The following is a 12,987-nucleotide window of genomic DNA, read 5'->3' as shown; positions in this document are numbered from 1 at the left end:
GATATGCATGCGACAGACGATAAATATCATTCTCGATATATTTAAAGATAATCAATTAGGGTAGCGGATTTTTGTATTAATCCCGTATAATCTCTCAGAAGAATAGCTCAAAGCGGTTAAACTCTTGAACCAAATTTAGAAACTCAAAAATAGCAACAACTTGAAGCAAATAAATTCCTATCTTATTAATAACATAAATTAAAACACTTTCGAATTTTTAAAAAACAAACATTAAAGTGCTTTCATTTTTTTTAAATGTAAAACACTTTTTGAATTGTTTACGTAAATTAAAAGTATTTTCATTAAAACGCAACTCAACCTTTGAAGGGGATTTTAATAACTTTTATTTAATTTCCTTTAAAAAATTAATATTTTCTATCTATTACCTAACTATTTCTTAGATAATATTCACGATATTATGATTTTAATTTCACAACAAATTATGTTTTTAATGACACTAGAAATTAGTGGGAGTTTTTTTTTTCAGAATCTGTTTGACTTTTTTTCAAGAAATTATTGTAATACTATTCTTGTAATTAAACATTTTCAGAAAGATAATAATTTAAAATTAGAATGAGGAAAATGTTTAGTCCAAATTAGTCAGCATCGAATTAAACAAAATTAAGAAAAACATTTCCAAACAAATGGTATAAGTATTATTTACCTTCTAATAATATTAACTTCATAATTTTATGGATTTTAGGAGCAAAAAAAAAATTGTAATAAATTAAAAATGATAATCCACTATCAGTTTTATTTTAAAGAAGGCTATAACGTTAAATCGAATTTAAATCAAGAATCGTTGAAAAGAACATCTATTCAAAACCAGTTACTTTATAAATACTGTATATTCGGAATTATTTTTTTTTCACATTTAAACTTATGTTTTTGGAATACAATACGGCTAATCAATGCTTCTTTAGTTTTCGAAATATATTTTTGAAACTGATAAACTAAGTAAATATTAATACGTAATACGCCCATATTTTTATTCTCAATATAAGAAAAATAATCTCGAAATGAGCAATTTATTATCTTTTGCTTGTTTGAACGTTTTGTCAAAAGAAATGATTTAAACATCTTGACAAAGTCACTTTAGTTTATCATTTACAAAAATGTTCTAGTAGCTTATATAGTACATATATATAGTACATATCTAGTTTGTACTCATACTATCTTAAAAAATTCTTTGTATATGCTTTTTTATGTTTGCAGTCCCTGGTCAAATTAATAGAGCACTATAAAATTCTATGTAAAATCTTAATTATGCTATATACTATACAGCTTTATTGTTTTTACGGGACTGAAACCATTTGCACTTGTTTACGTTTGTGTAACAATTTTCAAATTTGGCGATATATTATGTAAATTTTGACATTGGGTAAATTAGACGATATATTATATAAATATGGAATATTCATTATATTATTATATTGTAATAATTATATCAAACTATTTGATGCACTGTAGCTTTTTAATAATTGCTTGCTTTGCACGAGTTTATATGCAATACTTTTATATTTAAACATTCAAGGAATGGGTTTTTATTCAGGAGATTTTTTACAAATTTCCTGTTTGTATTTATTTTTAACATACTGCATTACAATGTTAACCAAATGATACACGAATGTAAACAAGTGCAAACCGGTTTCAGCCACGTAAAAACAATACAGCTGTATAGTATCACTAAATACTCAAGATTTTACATAGAATCTTATAGTTCGTCTAATAATGAGGTCAGGGACTGTTTATTAATAATCGAAGATTCTTCCTTAAGGTAATAAGACTTTTATTGAAATTTCGTTTATCAGAAACTACCAAATCGATTTACTTCAAAGTTAGTATTTTATCTTCTAAAATCACATATTTCAAAATGGTGCAAAAAATTTGCATATCCAACAATTCTAACATTTTTCGGTTATTATTCAACAAAATTTTAAAGCTTTATAAATGGTTTTTGAAAATTATTTTGGATAAACAAGTTTTATAATTCCATGGAAAAGCCTTCCTGTATCGTTTAAGAAACTTTTGATATAGAGCGAAATATAAATAAGTGGAATTAACATAAAAGGGGAGCAAACATTCGATCGCTCCCTTGACTAACTATTATGACCGTATTTTCCAGGTAGCGACTAGGTAGCCAAATTTTGATGCTCAAACCGAAGAAGAAAAAAAAGTATGTTTATTCAAAGATACGCTGTTATCATAACATGAAATATCAGCCTCACTTATTAATTATCATATTTGATCTCACATCTAGGAAGCATTAATATTGGCATATAGTTTGTGAAAACCCGGTCATTAGAGCGCCTGAGTTATTCGGGGTAATACTTATTTTTTTCTTTCGCACTTTACACATCTTATTGCATCGTTAAGAAACTCATTACTTAAAAGTAGATAGCTCATCACCCGGGGCGCGCAAGGAATTTATTCAAAGATTCGAATTTGTGAGAGAAAAGAAACCCTTAGCTAAAATTCTATATTTAAAAGCTGTAAGATAGCCTCGAACAATTTTTCATGTTTTAGAAAACTTTTTTTAAGAAAATGAAAGAAGTTTAATAAAAGCATAATTTTTTTTTTTTTAAACATCAAAATTCTTTGAATTTTTGCGGGTTAATTACCGCAGATAAATAATGGTTCATATGGGAAAAGTATTATAAAAAGTAAAAACAAAAAGAATTTTCTTTTCCTTTTGTGATTTTCTAGGCAAAATAATTTTTTTTTTGTTCCATTAAGACTAACAACTCTATTGGAGGCGTTTTATTATAATATAAAATGCGCCCATAATAAAAAATGTTTTATCTGTATTTTAAAGCAACACTTATTATTTTTTAAACTAAATTTTAGGAAAAAATAGAAGTTTATGTTGTTGTTTATTATATTTGCATTATTGTTTCAGATATTTTAGTACTTACTATTTTGTAAAATTAATATTAGGTGGAAATGGGAGTTCATGTTGTTATTTGTGATATTTGCTTTGTATGTGCCTATCCATGTTATTTGCTTTTTATTTATCATCATTTCAATAGATAGTAAATAAGAATAACCTTTTATTAGAAGTTAATTCATTTATAAATTGCAAGGAATTTAATCATTTTATTACGAAAGCATCATAAACACTTATTTCTGTAAAAATAAATATGGATATTTAATCTAAAATTTTATTGACTAAAAGACGTTTATGAAAATTAATTTACATCCATTTAGCATTTTTTAATTAATTTAATTTTTAAGGAATTTAATTAATTTTTTTTATCAGAAATAATGATTAAATAGTGAGTATATTTAAGAATAACTTTGCTGCCTTGTCATTAAAACTGATTTAGACGCATAAATATGTTCTTCAAGTTTTTTTTAACAGAATTATATATAATAATCTTTGAATAGAATAATATATCTCCACAATGTTACTGACCATTTTTGAATGAATTTTCTTCCTATGAAAACATCAATATTATTAAAGTTATGCGCATTTATTTGTTTAGATCATAAGAGGAATACGAACGTTTTACGAATTAAATTAACGACATACAGACATCAAATCAAGACTGTAATCATTCTAGAAACTAAAATCGTTTTTTAAGAATTTTTTAACTACTACCTAAACTCTTTTTAAATTACTTAGCATTTCAATAGTAATATATTTAAATGTTACAAGACAAAGTAACGATCGCACAAATTGAATCCAAAAGATCCGATCGTAAGCAGTTTCCAATTATAAAAATTAATTTGTAGATTTTATTAATTTGCAGATTATCTTATTAAAATAGAAACCCTCAAACGTGCATTACAGAGAAAAATAATGTCCGGAAAAAATTAGATTAATTTTACCACATCAAAAAAATATTTCATTTTTAAACCTAAAAAAGATAATTTCACAAAATAACATAAAACATTTAAAAAAAAAAAGGGTCACGTATCTTTCATAAATTTAGTTGATATATGTTAAAATAATCAATTTTACATCTTTACTACGCAGTTCTACATCTTTTTTAAACAAAAAACATGCAACTTGAAATATTTTAAAAATTTTTTAAAGTTATTTCATTACAACAATTATAAAATAATTATGTAGATTTGATTATACTTAAATTTTTTTAAGTTTGGTTGAAATTTTTTCGAAATATGATTTATACTGATTTAACAAACTTAACACTTATGCATTTTGTCGAGTTAAAATTAATTTTTTTTTCAATTTTATACCAATATTATTACGATTATATTGAAAAATATTCGACATTTTCTTAAAGTGTGTAGTTGGAATCGATTTTACACTTTTCTTTAAGAAATTTTTAAAGATTAAACTAATTTAACATTTTCTAAAAGCAAAAAATTTTGTGGTTGGAACTGAAATAGCATTTTCTCAAACTAAATTTAACATTTTCTCGAATCAAAAGTCTGCGTAGATTGAATGGACATTATACTATTTTGAAATGACATTATATTAACTTGACATTTCATTCTCTCAAAGCGAAACTCATTAATATACACTTTATCAAAACAAAAAATGATTTAAATTAAATTTATTTGCCACTTTTTCGCAACAAAAGACTATGTTGATTGAACTAGTTTACATTTTTTCAAAGCAAAAATTATGTTGATAGGACGAATTTAACATTTCCTCAGACAATAAAAACTGTTTAGACTGAACAAAATCAACAATTTCTAAGAAGATTGAACAAATTTAGCATTTTTTTTTAAAATAAAAATTATGTTGATTGAACGAATTTAACATTTTCTCGAAAAATAAAAACTGTACAGATTGAACCTAACCAGCATTTTCTCTAAACGAAAACTAAGACGATTGGATTAGTTTAACATTTTTTTCAAAACAAAAACTACGTTGATTGAACAAAATCAACATTTTCTCGATCAATAAAGACTGTTTAAATTTAACAAAATCAACATTTTCTCGAAACGAAATCTAAGAAGATTGAATTAATTTGACATTTTCTCAAAACGAAAATGAAGTAAATTAAAAGAGTTTATAACATTTTCTCCAAACAGTAAACACTATTTAAAATGAATTTAATCTATATTTTCTCGAAACTAAACTTATAGTAGATTAAATTAAATTGACATTTTTCCGAGTTTCCGTTTATATTTTCGTAAAGCGCAGAATTATGCAGATTTAATATTCTCTCACCTTTATGCTTGTCCCGTTATCTTCCAGATGACAAAGAAAGACGTTTAAATGACAGGTGTGTCAGGTTCTAAGTTCCATTGCGGACTGAAGGTGTTTGTCAAACCCTCCCTCATACAGGTTGCATTCTAACTGGGTCACAACACGCGTCGTCAAGCTTCTGGAGAAGTTCGAATCTCCCGCTGATTTTTCCAACACCTTCCTTCCTTTGTTCGATTCGCGTGGCTTTTCAGATAAAGAAAATAGCCTTCTCCTTTTATATAAAAAATGTATATTTGTTTGCGGTTTACATAATGCATGGTTTGTTTAACTTCTTTATAAGCTTATTTAATTGTTTTGTAACTTTTACTCGCTTTAACAATTTCTTCGAAACAAATAAATAAAATAGTATATTCATATATAGATTACCATGAAATATGAATGAGAAAAATTTTGAAAGATAAAAAAAAAACTAAAATTTTTTTTTAGAATTTCATTTAAAAACTTTATATAAGGTTCAAAATGAGAATCTTTTGTAAATTTAATTATTAAAATTAAAGCAATCAGACGTTTTCGAACCAAGAATTATATATATTGAATTACAGTAACATTCGTTCAAATTTATTTAACGTTTTTTAAAATGAGAATTGTGCTAATTAAGCATATTTAACATACGCCAGAAAAAATAATTTAACAATTTAACATTGCATGCTTAGAAAATAATTATGTGGATTTAAAATAAAATAAAATTTTTCCAACTTTATGTCATGTTGTCTCACACAGGATGAAGTAACTAAAAATTTCTTCTTATGTTGGTTGAACTAATTCAATATTTCAAGACGAAAATTATGTATCTTAAACTGGTTTAAAGTTTTTGTTTGAAACGGAAACTACGTACAGTGAACTAACATTTTCTCAAAGATTTTCTTAAAACGGAAGTAGTGTAGATTAAGAAAGTGGAAAGTTAATTTTTGAAAACGAAATTTATGTAGATATTACTTTATTTCATAACCGTCGTTGAACAGCCAACCCAATTTTGTGTTCATCACCACCAAAGTTCTACTCCGTAGTCTTGTAATTTTGAACACAATCCAGAAGACAAGGGAACTTCTGGATCAAGTATTGGGAGAAGTTTATGTATATGGAGAGGAAAACCCTCATTTGCGTTACATGGAGAGGAAAACCCACATTTGCGTAACATGAAGAAGAAAACCACGAAAACCGCCCTTGGTTAGTCTGAAGGCGAGAGGATTCTATTCCATGATCCATCTACCACTGAGGATATTTTGCGCCAGTATTGTGGTCGGTGTGGCTATGTGCGGAATTCGTATCGAACAGCCATCGCTGAGATCCGAACCCAGTTCACCTCATCGAACTCTCTAACCCCTGGGCCACCACGGCTCACCTCCTTCTAATTTAAGTGCTCTAAAAATAATTAGTTATCTTTCTTTGGTTGATATCTTCAATCTGCTAATTAACGTTTTTTTTTTTTTTTTTTTTTTTTTTTACATTAAGGGCTCCGTCAAAAATAAGAGCGATTATTTAAGGGTTCCGTAGTAGAAAAAAAAAATGGAAACTGCAGATATGACTAATTGCTGATTGAACTAACTCAACATTTTCCCGAAATGAAAATTGCGCAAACTGAAAAATTCTAACTTTTCCTTAAATCAAATGAATTGTGAAACGCTAACTAAACAGTCATAGTTTAATTGTATACAAACCAAATTTTTTCAATAAAATTTTATGTAGATAAAAATGTGTAACAATTGAGTTTAATAGATAATGGACTTAATAGAGATGCTTAAAAAAGAATCCATTTAAATATGTTATGTGCCGAGATACGCATTTCATTTGCATTATCATAGACGAGATATTTGATTTAAAGATGTTTAAAATAACTTCATTTTTCAAAATGCTTTATAATAAAGCTAAATCAATTTTTCATAAGTAATTTTAAGATTTCAACAACCCTCAAAATTAATAAATTTAAATTTAAATTTTTTTTTAAGAAATACTGTTGTGACATGCGTAAAATATTATCATACTATTATTTTATTGAAAATATAATGATAAAAATTAAGAAATTGATTAAAATAAACGAAATTTTTAAATAATTCTTGAAGTTGTTAAAATGATTGAATGAATGAATGAACTTAGGTTTTACTGTATTGAGTACTTCAATAAACATAGTTGCAAAACTTCAATAATTTGTGAAACTATAATATTTATTGCATGCAGTACTGTGGCATAATTCCAAGAAATTACAAATGTTAGAATTTTGAAAAATAAGTGTTGAATTGAATAATTTATTTTAAATTTATAATGAATACTGATATTTAGTAAAGTTTTATAAAATTACGAAAATGTATGCAAATGTTTAGATATTCTAAGTAAACGTCTGCATAATATTTTTTTTCAATAATATAAGTGAATTTTTGCAAAACTTTTGTTAAAATAACCTGGCGATAGAAATTAATGTGCAATTATGTTAATTTCAAAAAATGAACTAATTTTTAATTGCATCGACAATACTTTTTAAATCCAGATATTTATTTTATTAAGTACGTTCTCATAGTTCTGAACAATTGTAAAATTTGTTAACATTAAAAAATTAAATATGAAATTAGTCTATTATAAATAAAAACTATCATTACAGATGATTTTCGTGTCAATTTGTGTGAGATAGTTTCTTTTGTGTTTTATGAATATTTATGCATAATTTTATTCGAACAGTAAAAATAGAGAGCTTGTTTAGAAAGATGTAATGTTTAGTAAAGTTAGGCTAATTTATATTTTATTCAAATTAAAATGAGTATAAATGAAGTAAATTTATTTTAATCTATATTAGTAGAGTAATTATAGAGTAATAGAGTAATTTTTATCTCATAATAATTAAGTAATTTTTATTTTTATCTTTAAGAAATTTCATGCTGCCACCTTTTTTTTTATAAAAACATTTTGAACAATTAAAATAGTATTGATGAAACATTGCTTTCAGAAACTTAATTACAAATTTAATTTTCAATTGGTTCCTAACTTATAAACATAAAACACTAAACTCGAAACATATTTATTTATGGTGTAAGATTTGTAATAAGACTATTTGTATAAGACTATTTTTTAAGATTTAATTTGGCAATGATTGCTTTTCTAACATTAATATTTCTTATTATAACCGAAATTTAGTATTCAATATCAATTTATCCAAAAGTGGATTTAAGTTTAGCATTCAAATGAATTTTGAAATTTTAGTATGTTTACGACGTCAAATATTTCAATTTAAAAAAAAATTCCTGACACTCTTGAAGAAAGTAGTATTACAGACAATTTTGTACCAAATTTCTATATTTTGTTTTAAATTCAAAAATTTCACAATTTCAGTATAAAATATGATTGTGATTCTTCATCATAATTTATAATTTTAAAAATTTAGAATTTTCACATGATTTTTAATAATCCTTTTTACAAGGAGATAAAATTCTGGTAAAATCACCGCCCTGTACGGTTATGATATTTCTAAAGTTGATAAAATCAAAATATACGGAATTTAAGAAATTTATTTGGTTATTTTTTCCGTTTTTATAATAACGGTTTACCGGAAATTCACGTTTTCAAAACTATAGCTCTCATTATCACACATCTAGTAGACGACACAAAATTAGAATAAATTGTTTCTATGCCCACGCTCTAAGGTTTCATGAGAAAATTTTCAAATTTTATTACATATTATAAAAGCATATTTTTTTAATTTTACGAAAATCATTACCAAAGTTCCTCGGTTAAAACCATCGAACTTTTTGATGTTCTCGTAGAACCAGAAACACAATTTTATCATATTCTGAAAATTTTGACCATACTGTTTTTTTATCAGTGTGCTATTCATTATTTAAAAATACTGATAAACGCAGTTACTATTTTCTAACATTTACTTTCAGTGAAGTCTGATTAATTTTAAATTGCTTAAATTATTTCTTTTCTTTTTTTTTTGTAATTTTCAGATAATACGGATATCAAAAGTAGCATGTCAGCATTATTTGATTCATTTCAATTAAGTTACATTGGTTTCATTTTCTTGCTTTTTATTTTTTGTTGACACTGATAAATCTCTTTTTTAAAATGCAGTTTTTGTTTTAATTTCCTCCATCTAAAATGTTATAAATTTTTTCGATTCGTTTATTAACTTTTACTGGTGTTTTTAAATAAGATCACTTTTTGCCCCCTAATAAAAGTTTATGATAGCTCATAAATTGCATTGGTATTTAATAGTTTGTATTGCTCCTTCTTGCAAAAATTTAAAAAAATCAAACATTTTAAAACTTAATGTAAGAAATTTCAACAATTTTTAATTACTTAGAGAGCAGCTTCATCTCTTTATTTAACATGAGAAGATACGATAGCAATAATAACTGTCAAAATTTTATTTACTTAGGCTTGAAAAAACTTAAATAATAGCTAGATATGATATTTATTCCCAACTACTTTTGACACAGCGAAGTTCTAAAATTAATTCAATAAAAATCCATGGAAATCTACATTAATTTGTAAGAAAATAATTTGTTTTATAACTTTATTAATTCGTGAAATGAAATTCATTTGAAGCCTATTTTTACTAAAGGAAAATGAAAGCATTTAATAGCTATAATAATTTGTAAAATGGGATTTTTTCTAAATTTAAAAGAAATTATTAAAATGAAATTCATTTAATGTCTACATTAGTTCATTAAATGGAATTCGCTTGAAGCTTATATTATATTGTGGAAAAATAATTATTTTAATGTCATTATTATTTTAACACCTGTAATAATTATTTTAACACCTGTTTGTAAAATAGCATTCGTTCATTAAACTATAAAAGAAAAATATCGTTTTATGCCTGTATTTGCTTGTTCAATAGAATTTGTTTGAAGCCTGTATTAAATTATAGAAAAGGAATTCATTTAATATCTATATAAGCTTTTTGAATGGAATTCGTTTGAAGCTCATTTTAAATCATAGAAAAGGTATTATTTTAATGTCTGAACCTTTTCCTAAAATAGAATCCGTTCTAAACCTATATTAAATTATAGAAAAGGAATTCTCTTAATGTCTACATTAGTTCGTAATTTGGAATTCATTTGAAGCATAAATCAATTTATAAAAAAGGACTTATTTTCATGTCTGCATTATTTCATAATATGGAATCCATTTGAAGCATATATCAGTTCGTAAAAAAGGACTTGTTTAATGTCTGCATTAATTCGCAATATGGAATCCATTTGAAGCATATATCAGTTTGTAAAAAAGGACTTATTTTCATGTCTGCATTATTTCGTAATATGGAATTCATTTCAAGCATAAATCAGTTTGTAAAAAAGGGCTTTTTTTTCTTGCCTGCATTAATTCGTACTATTTGATTCGTACTATTCGTATTCATTTGAAGCATAAATCAATTTGTATAAAAAGACTTGTTTTCATGTCTGCATTAATTCGTAGTATGGAACACGATTATAAACCTTTGCTGATTCGCATGAGTAGAATTCAGTTAAAGTTAATATCAGTTTGCATAAACCCCCCTTTTTACATCAATTGTGATTTCTTTGTATCAAGATAATCTTAGACATAAACAAAAATAATTAATAGTTGTTCGCAATTAATTCCTTACCTTTAATCCAAAGGGAATCAAAAAAAATATCTCTCACAATCACAACAATGGCACACAATCAGTGAATAGTCCACAAACGGCGTTGATATCAGTTACAGCAACACAAGTCCCAAAAGTAAAGTTCCACTGAGATCCGTTCGTTAAAAGCGTTCAATGCGACTAGTTAAAAGAAGATGCGGCAAACAGTGTTCGTAAAACTGTGCCACCATTCCAAAACACACACACAGCTGGTGAACTGCTTCAATCCTCTACAAGATATCTCTTCGAAGTAATCCGCCTTTGGGCGATAACGGATCTTTTATAACCAATTACCTGGTGACCTATATACAAGAAAGAGAGAGATAGGATCCTGAAGAAGGTAAAAAAAGAGGGCCGGAACTCGCCCAAAAAGCCCCACTTTCGCCTTCCCGCGCAATAAATACCCATAGAATATACGAATTTCTACCAGAAAAAAGAATTACGTTTTAGGAAATTCTTGATCTTTAATTGTTGATAAACGTTGGGTACAGTTCCTCTTCGAAGTTCAGGATATGTCATTGACTTGACATTGAGGTTTTCCACTGTGATGAGAAATTTTACTTTTTAAGGTGAAATGGAAAAAAACGTTGAATCTCATGGTTGGTTGGTTAGGGTCAGGTGAAAATCGCTAGCTCTGGCGCGAAGAAAGTGTTTTTGTTCTTTCGTTCTGTTCTTTAAGAATAACCCTTTATTGATAGCTGAGCTTATATGATTATTAATTTTTGAATATCTGCGTTTTTTTTTTGTTACATTTTATTCTTTGTAAACACAATGTCAGACTATGAATAACTATAGAATCGAACGTAGGAAATGGAATTAAATATTGTACAGAGAGAAAAACTGTTGTCAATTTTGAATTTTCAAGGGAATTAGTATAAAAAATGTAAGTAGTAATAACTATATTACGGAAACAGGCACGCAAAGTATTTTCCCTGAATATAGAAATAATGGATTTTGAAAATGGCCGTCAAATCTTGGGAGAGAGTAGCCGAGTAAAATTTGAAAGAAATATTGCTTTATTGATCCCTAAGAAGTAAAAGTTATAGCTCTTTTAAAGTTTTGTAACTTGAGAACTATTTAATCGTTTTCGTTCAAATTTGGGATTTTATCGTTTCAAATAACATGACTTAAAATGATTTAAAACCTTTTGCAACTTTGTATATCTATGTAATTGTATTGTAAAGACTCGTTTCACTTAAGTGATAAACTAATATTTTTTTACACGAATGGTTTCATTAATTTTTTGTCATAACGAATCTTTTAAAAGTTTTTATACACATTTCTATTCTTAGAGTGAATTCAATTCCATGATAATCTAATAAGACGCCCGGTGACTGAGTTGTAGAGCATCGCGCTCCCGTGCCACAGGTCCTGGCTTCGATCCTCGGGACGGGCAAGGTTGACTCAGCCTCTCATTCCTTCAGTGCGTCGATAAATGAGTACCAAGCATGCTTAGGAGCTGAACACTGAGGGTTTGGTGTTCGGCTGTCCCCCTAACCGGAATATCTGCTCATGCACTCCAGAGCTCAAGGTCAAGAAAACTGAGATGGGCACAGTAGGCCTTGGCCCTTTATGGGCTGTCGTGCCACTGATTTTAGTAGTAGTTTAGATAATCTAATAATCTATTATAATCTAATAATCTGCTAAATCTAATGAATTCGATTCTTCATAAGTGAAAATATATAAGATATTTTACGAATCTGTCACAATGTTTAAGAAACAAGTAACGTTTTTACAAGTTCATATTTTTTTTTCTGGGCGTAAATACCAATAATTTTTAAGCATGATATTAGGAAAAATAACATAAATTCATCAAAAAAATTTTCAAATTTAAAAAAATAGAATGTTAATTTGATTGCTGCAGAGAAAAATTTTTTAAACATTAAACAGAAAAATTTCGAAATTCTAAGCATAAAATATGTCATTAATAACAGTACCTGAGTTTTAAAATTATAACAAAAGTTGCAAAAGAGTATTAAAGATTATTCTCAAGTTACAGGATACTTTTAAATAATTCAGATCTATGCTTTAGGCCTTAACAACAATTGGGTTTCAATTTAGGTTTCATTGTGTGAAGCATCTTATTGTATTTTCAGACAAAGCAAGTTAAGAGTTTTACGGTAAAAAAAAAAAAAAAAAAAAAAAAAAAAAAAAAAAAAACATACGAAACCGAGTTATTACTTTAACAGAAAATAAATTAAAGTAA

At 26.6% G+C, this 12,987-nt stretch overlaps 1 protein-coding gene across 2 annotated transcripts in view; it reads right to left on the bottom strand.

The window, feature by feature from the left end:
* dyl (transmembrane protein dusky-like) overlaps positions 1-11,069 on the bottom strand; it is a 48,204-nt gene extending 37,135 nt beyond the window's left edge. Inside the window, exon 1 of one of the 2 annotated variants that reach the window (XM_016067614.5) lies at positions 10,764-11,069. The gene's annotated coding sequence lies outside the window, so the exon portion shown is untranslated. Of the gene's footprint in view, positions 1-5,146; positions 5,280-10,763 lie in introns of those variants that run through there. The other variant, XM_016067615.4, reaches the window with a different exon arrangement.
* Positions 11,070-12,987: the final 1,918 nt, after the last annotated feature.

Source organism: Parasteatoda tepidariorum, chromosome 6 (assembly GCF_982258835.1).
Source record: "Parasteatoda tepidariorum strain Cologne lab strain chromosome 6, Ptep-v5.0, whole genome shotgun sequence".
NCBI classification, from domain to species: domain Eukaryota; kingdom Metazoa; phylum Arthropoda; class Arachnida; order Araneae; family Theridiidae; genus Parasteatoda; species Parasteatoda tepidariorum.
This window is presented reverse-complemented; position numbering and strand designations above follow the sequence as displayed.